This window comes from Vigna angularis, chromosome 9, assembly GCF_016808095.1.
Source record: "Vigna angularis cultivar LongXiaoDou No.4 chromosome 9, ASM1680809v1, whole genome shotgun sequence".
Lineage (NCBI taxonomy): Eukaryota > Viridiplantae > Streptophyta > Magnoliopsida > Fabales > Fabaceae > Vigna > Vigna angularis.
In genome coordinates, this window is record NC_068978.1 from 27,169,863 (window position 1) to 27,176,023 (window position 6,161).

Sequence of the window (6,161 nt, forward strand, 5' to 3'; positions counted from 1 at the left end):
TCTTAAAGTGTATATAGGTTGGAACACTCCAAGTGTCCCATTATTTTATATAATTTTTATTGTTGGTAAAAAAGATGTCCCATTATTTTATATAATTTTTATTGTTGGTAAAAAAGAAGTGCATTGTGATCATTACTAAAAGTTAACCCTACTTATATGGTTACTTAAGGAGCTACATTTTCTTTGCTTAGATGAGAAAGAAACATATTTGTGTGATCTTGTTTGTTCCTATTTATTAACTTGTGTTTCTATGTATTTTCTTTGCTTACTCACTGATATTCATCGATGGCGCTTGATGAAGTACTTCGAGTAGGACACATCTGTTCTTCCAGAGCTTGTTATGCAATTTTGAACTAACATTGAACTCCACAACAAAGGACTCACCTCCAAAGTGATTGGCAAGGAGGTGAAGGTGAATATAACAACGATTGCAGTAGTCATGTGTCGTGAAAGATACAACAACTACTTCTACGAAGGGTGGGACGATCTCTATGCCCACAAAGGAAATGTAAAATGTATGTTGTACGATACCAACTTCTCTAGAGATCTTTTGGGGAAGGAGGTCATCAATTGCTAGATGACGCCCTACGCAAAGGTATTTCAACATGTAGGCTCGAAGACTTTCTTGCACAAACATAACTCAAAGGATCATGTTACTAAGCTCAGTAGATATGCCATCTACCACTTGATGACCAGAATCACTTTCAACCTCATACACGTCATCTACATCAACTTAATATGGTCTATAAAGAACCTTCACATGGACATGTATTAGTGTTACTATGCATCTTTGATGCAAAGGTTAATTTCACATCAAGGGATCGTCAAACACATGTTATCTGTTGATGATCCTCTACAAGTAAGGAACAATATCGTGTTATACAGAGCATACAAAGGCCAACGTTTTGCTATAACCAACCTTAAGCAACTGTGTTTAGATGTTGATCAGAAGAAGCTTACAATCATTTCTCTTTTCAAAGCTGATAAGATCTCAAAGGAAAGAAGGGACATATTTCCCCTCCTCATATGAACGAGATGTTGAAAGAGATGTTAAAATTGAAGAACTTCAACTCAACGCTGAAGATAATCACATGTCAATGCTTGAAAGACCATGAAGGAAAGATGCTTGAAGCAAAGGTTGAAGCATATATTGCTTAACCTTCTATTTTAGTGTTTATTATTGATGTTGATGTGCCCGTGCTTAAAGGCTTACACCCTTTGGATTTGAAGAAGAAAGCAAAGAAGACAAAAGTGTCTTCTTTTACTAGAGTTGTATGTCTTGAACAGTCCCCTAACTCTAGTGATGGATGATAAGTACTTGATATTAGTAGTTTTTAATGTTAAGTTAGCACTTATATTGCTTTGATTTCACTTAATTTACAGGATAACTACCTTAATTTCACTTGTTTTGCAGGATCATACAAATTCAAGGAGTTAGATTTGTATTTTAAAGAAAAGAAGAAGAAATTCAACACTTTTGAAAGAGTTTGTCTCAGCACAGTTGTAATGCTAGTATTGCAAGCTCAAGCCATGAAGAAAACCCAATCAAGAAGCTTTCTTCAAGTCCTTGCCTAAAGCTTAAGCCATGAAAGAGTCCTTCATTATTAAGTAACTTCAGGCAACTCTAGCCAAGAACTTCACAACTTAAACCATAGAGGAAACCCACCAAGGGAGAAAATTTCAAGGTTAGAGTCGTAGACCACCGCTTGAGTCGTGTTGCGAGGATATATATATATATAATAACATCTTAGAAAAATTGTAAAGTGTGGGAGATCAAGAAAAGGACTTCAGTTGAGACTTTTATTGACGCTTCCCTATAATCTTTCTTTGTCAGCAAAGTTAGTTCTTCATCGATCTCCTAAAGTCGCCCATCTCTTGGTTCTCATCATTGTTAAGCATACTCTTGAAGATGCAGTTCATTAGGACAGTTGTGTCCATCCAATGACTCCTAAAATCATTGAAGATGCTTCTAGTGAGGAAGTCATCATGCCAATGGATGACACAGTGGTTGTCTCAAACGACAAATCCCCTAGCCCAACCCCTCAACCTACCATTTCAACACCTTAACATACCATCACAACAACCTCTACCATCCAACAACCACAACCACTCACCATGATCCATCATGTATTGAGTATTCAACTATATTTCGAGCCTTAGCAATGCAAGATTTATTCGTTAGAAAATACTCCTAAAGAAAACAACAATATGATATATCATAAAATACACTACAAAAAGAAAACAATATTCATGGAACATACACACAAAGATTGAATTAAAAAGTAAAATACTTGTTTCCTAATAATTTAAATATGCCCACCTTGAAAACTTTTATTTCACAGAGATTTATGGTTAGTAAAGTGAAACTTTGTCCTATAATGACACACATAATACATTAGTATGAATAAGGGATCTCCCACGTTTAAGTAATACACAGTCTTAAAAGCATGTTCAAAAAGGCCATTGAATGGTGTAGTTGGGTTAAAGGCCAATGCCTAATCAACAAACAAGTCATTTGGCATTGAAAAATCTTCAATGGCTTTAACTAAAGCTATTGTTGAACCATTTGAAGGAATAAAGGTGACAATTTAGGTATCAGAGGTAACATTGATGGATACTACCTAAACATATATGAACCATTGTAGTTCCTAAAGCAGAAGTTTCACAAGAGGACAAAATCATTACTAACCATTGTTATATAAGCTTTAGTCAAATTACGGACTAAGTTGGTAAGAGAGGAAAAATATAGCCTCAACTAGTGCCTACCTTTGTCAACCTTACACCTATAGGAAGCTTTCTTAGTGAACATAGAGGTTGGGGATGATAACACCCTTTGTATGATGCTGCTCCTTTGATTCGTTGAAAACCCACAAGTAGAATCTTTAGGGAATACTTAAAATAAAGAAAAGTTTGTAGGAATACTCAAAATAAAGAAATACATTGACCGCAATTGAGGACTCAATGGTTGACTGCAACTGAGGATGCAACGACGACCACAACAAAGGACTCAACGACCACCGCAACCAAGGATGCAACGACAAGCGCAACGACCTCCGTAAATACAAAATGTTGGCGATGTAGATGAACCCTAACTAACGACAAAGACCACAGATGATGATGACCTAAGGACGATGATGCCATAAGGGAGACTTTGACCGGAGGACGAACGAGGAGGAGTTGCGTTGTAGGTAAATATGAAAAGGTTACACGAAAATTTAATGACAAACGAGGATGAGATGCATGGGAAAATGAGAAGGTTATTCAAAAATTTTATGAAAGATTTATGTAAAAAGTTTGAAAAAGGGAGAATCTGAGCGTATGAAGGGATAATAGATTTAGAAAGATTCATTGTAAGAGAAAACATAGAACTATGAAAATTGTATTTTAATATGTGAAGATCATAAACCTCTTCGGAAGTATTATCAATATTTAGACAATTCATTTTAACCTTCTTAAATAATATTAATTTGTGTAGGATTTTTATAATCCACAAAATAAACCTTCTCAGAATAACCATTTTTTTTATCGAAAACATTAGCTTTGAAGTAAATGTCCATTAAAACTATTTATTTCTTGAAGTGATATAGTATTATTTAAACTTATTTAAAATTGATAAAAATATGTACATTGATGAGATTTAGATATGAAAAAACAAAACCTTTTAAATTGCACATAGAACGTACCTATCTTATCATTTTTATATTTATTTTTATTTTGAATTATCAAAACATTATAGTTAGTTTATTTAATATTTTATTTTAAAATTTATAGAATTATAGTTTATTATTTTAGATTTGTTATTAAAAATAAAATATTTGTAATTTTGATATTAAGTTTTTAGTGATATGGTATTTTTTTTATTATGATTTATTTTCTAAAAAGTTATTAAATAAATATTTAAATATATCAATACAGATAGAAATATATTTATCATCTAATAAAAAGGGTATAGTTGGAACACAAATTTTATATTAGTTAGATATCTAAAATAGGTAAAATACAAATTACATGTCAATAATAAAAATGTTTAAATTCTTTTACTTTAGATAATAATATAGTTAAATTCAAATATTAAATATAATCTTTGTATTTAAACTATTATGAAAAATTATACTTTATCTTTCACCTAAATTCTAAAATATTTATAACTGTAAAATTTTTATAAAATAGAAACTAAAAATATATTCAATTCTAAATTAAACTTGTCAAACCCCTAAAAATGACATGTGGAAGAAAGGGGTAGATGTCTCAAAAAGATGAGCTTGAGTATTTTATATGTGTTAACGTTGGCGGACGCACAGTTGTCGCTGACGGATGCACTGTTGATGTAGACGAACGCAGAGTATGTGCGATGTAAATGGTGCAGAGAATGTGTGAGACAGAGAGAGAGCGAGCGAGCGGAGAGCAGATATGAGAATGAAAGGTAAATTGTATTATTCAAAAACTAACTGAAAGAAGAAATAGTAAAAGAGTATATAAGCGGTTCAACGAGCGCACAATAACTAACGCTCGTTAGTTGCTGTAAGGAATCGAAAAAAAAAAAAGAGAACGGGGAGGAAGAACGTGTGCTGTCACAAAGGGACAGTGAACGTTGCTTCCCCCTTTGAAAACAAAATCAAAAGAAAACAAGAAAAGGAAAGAGAAGAAGAGGGGAAGAGGGAAGAGTTTGGGAGGTTAAAAGGGGAACTATGGGTTCTGCTGGGAGGGGAAATCCCTGCTGCCATATCTGTGAGAGGAGTGTTCGGTGCTGCTTTTGGAGGAGTGAAAGAGTTGTTGCAGATCTGGGAGAAGAGAAGAGGAGGAGCAATTTTGGAGCTGGAAAGGAAATCAAACTCTCTGGAAGTGATTCAAGGAAGTCTTCAAGAGGTAAGGGGAGCTAGATCTTTTCTTTGATTGATGATATATGTTGTGTTTGATGCAAATCTGGGAAGAAAGGGATGAAAAATTTGGGGTTTCTGGGTTTTCTGGAAAACCTGCGATTCTGCAGAATTCTACAGAAATGCGCGTTCGTCCAATTTGATGAAAATTGGACGTTCTTCCAAAATGGCTCGACCAATTAGTGCTCGGCCAAGATATTGGCGCGTTCGTCCAAAACGGCTCGACCAATTAGTGGTCGGCCAAATTATGTTGAGCGTTCGGTTTTTTTAGTTCAGGGTTTGCGTTTGTCCTTCAATCCTGTATAGCGTTCGGTCTTTTTGAAAAAGTTATACTAGACGTTCGGTTTTGTGGGGGTTAGCGTTCGTCCAAACATTTTAAACGTTCGGTTTTGATGTAAGAGTAATGGTGAGCGTTCGGTTTTTATTGGGTGTTCTAAGGTGTGGATATTAGACGTTCGGCCTTATTTAATTAAAACTGTGAGCATACGTTTTTGTGGGTACTCTTAGGTTTGGATATTGAGCGAACAGTTTTTGTCTAATTGTGATGTGAGCGTTCGGTAATAATTTTAAGTTTAAATCTGGAGCGTTCAGTCTTGTTCTGTTGAGCATTCGGTTGTAGTTTAAATTCTGATTTTGAGCGTTCGGTCTTGGTTTCAATCTGATTGTGAGCGTTCGGCCTAAATTCGATTTCCAATCTTAAACGTTCGTCCATTTGGTATTTCGCGTTCGTTCGTCTTAGTATGGGACACTCGTCCAAACAGTGTTTGTCGAGCGTTCGTCCTCCCACTGAGTGAGCGTTCGTCCTTCCCAGCGAGCGTTCGTTCGAGTGAGCCTTCGTCCAAGTGAGCGTTCGTCCAGCGAGCGTTCGTCCAGTAAGCGTTCATCCTAGAGCGTTCGTCCTTCCCAGCGAGCGTTCGTTCCAGTGAGCCTTCGTCCAAGTGAGCGTTCGTCCAGGGAGCGTTCGTCCTTAGATACATGTTGAGCGTTCGTTCAAATAGTTGAGCGTTCGTCCAAATAGTTGAGCGTTCGTTCAGTGAGCGTTCGGCCATTGAGCGTTCGTCGAGTGAGCGTTCGTTCTAAATATTGATGTGAGCGTTCGTCCTTAACACAGTGATTTGAGCGTTCGTCCTGGATATAGAAGTGAGCGTTCGTCCTTAAAACGTTGAGTGAGCGTTCGTCCAATAGTATGCAGTGAATAGTACTTGTCCAAATAGTATTTTACAAATATGTTGAATTTTAAGTTCCTTTGCTTTTGGATTGAATTATGTACCAATGTTTGGAATA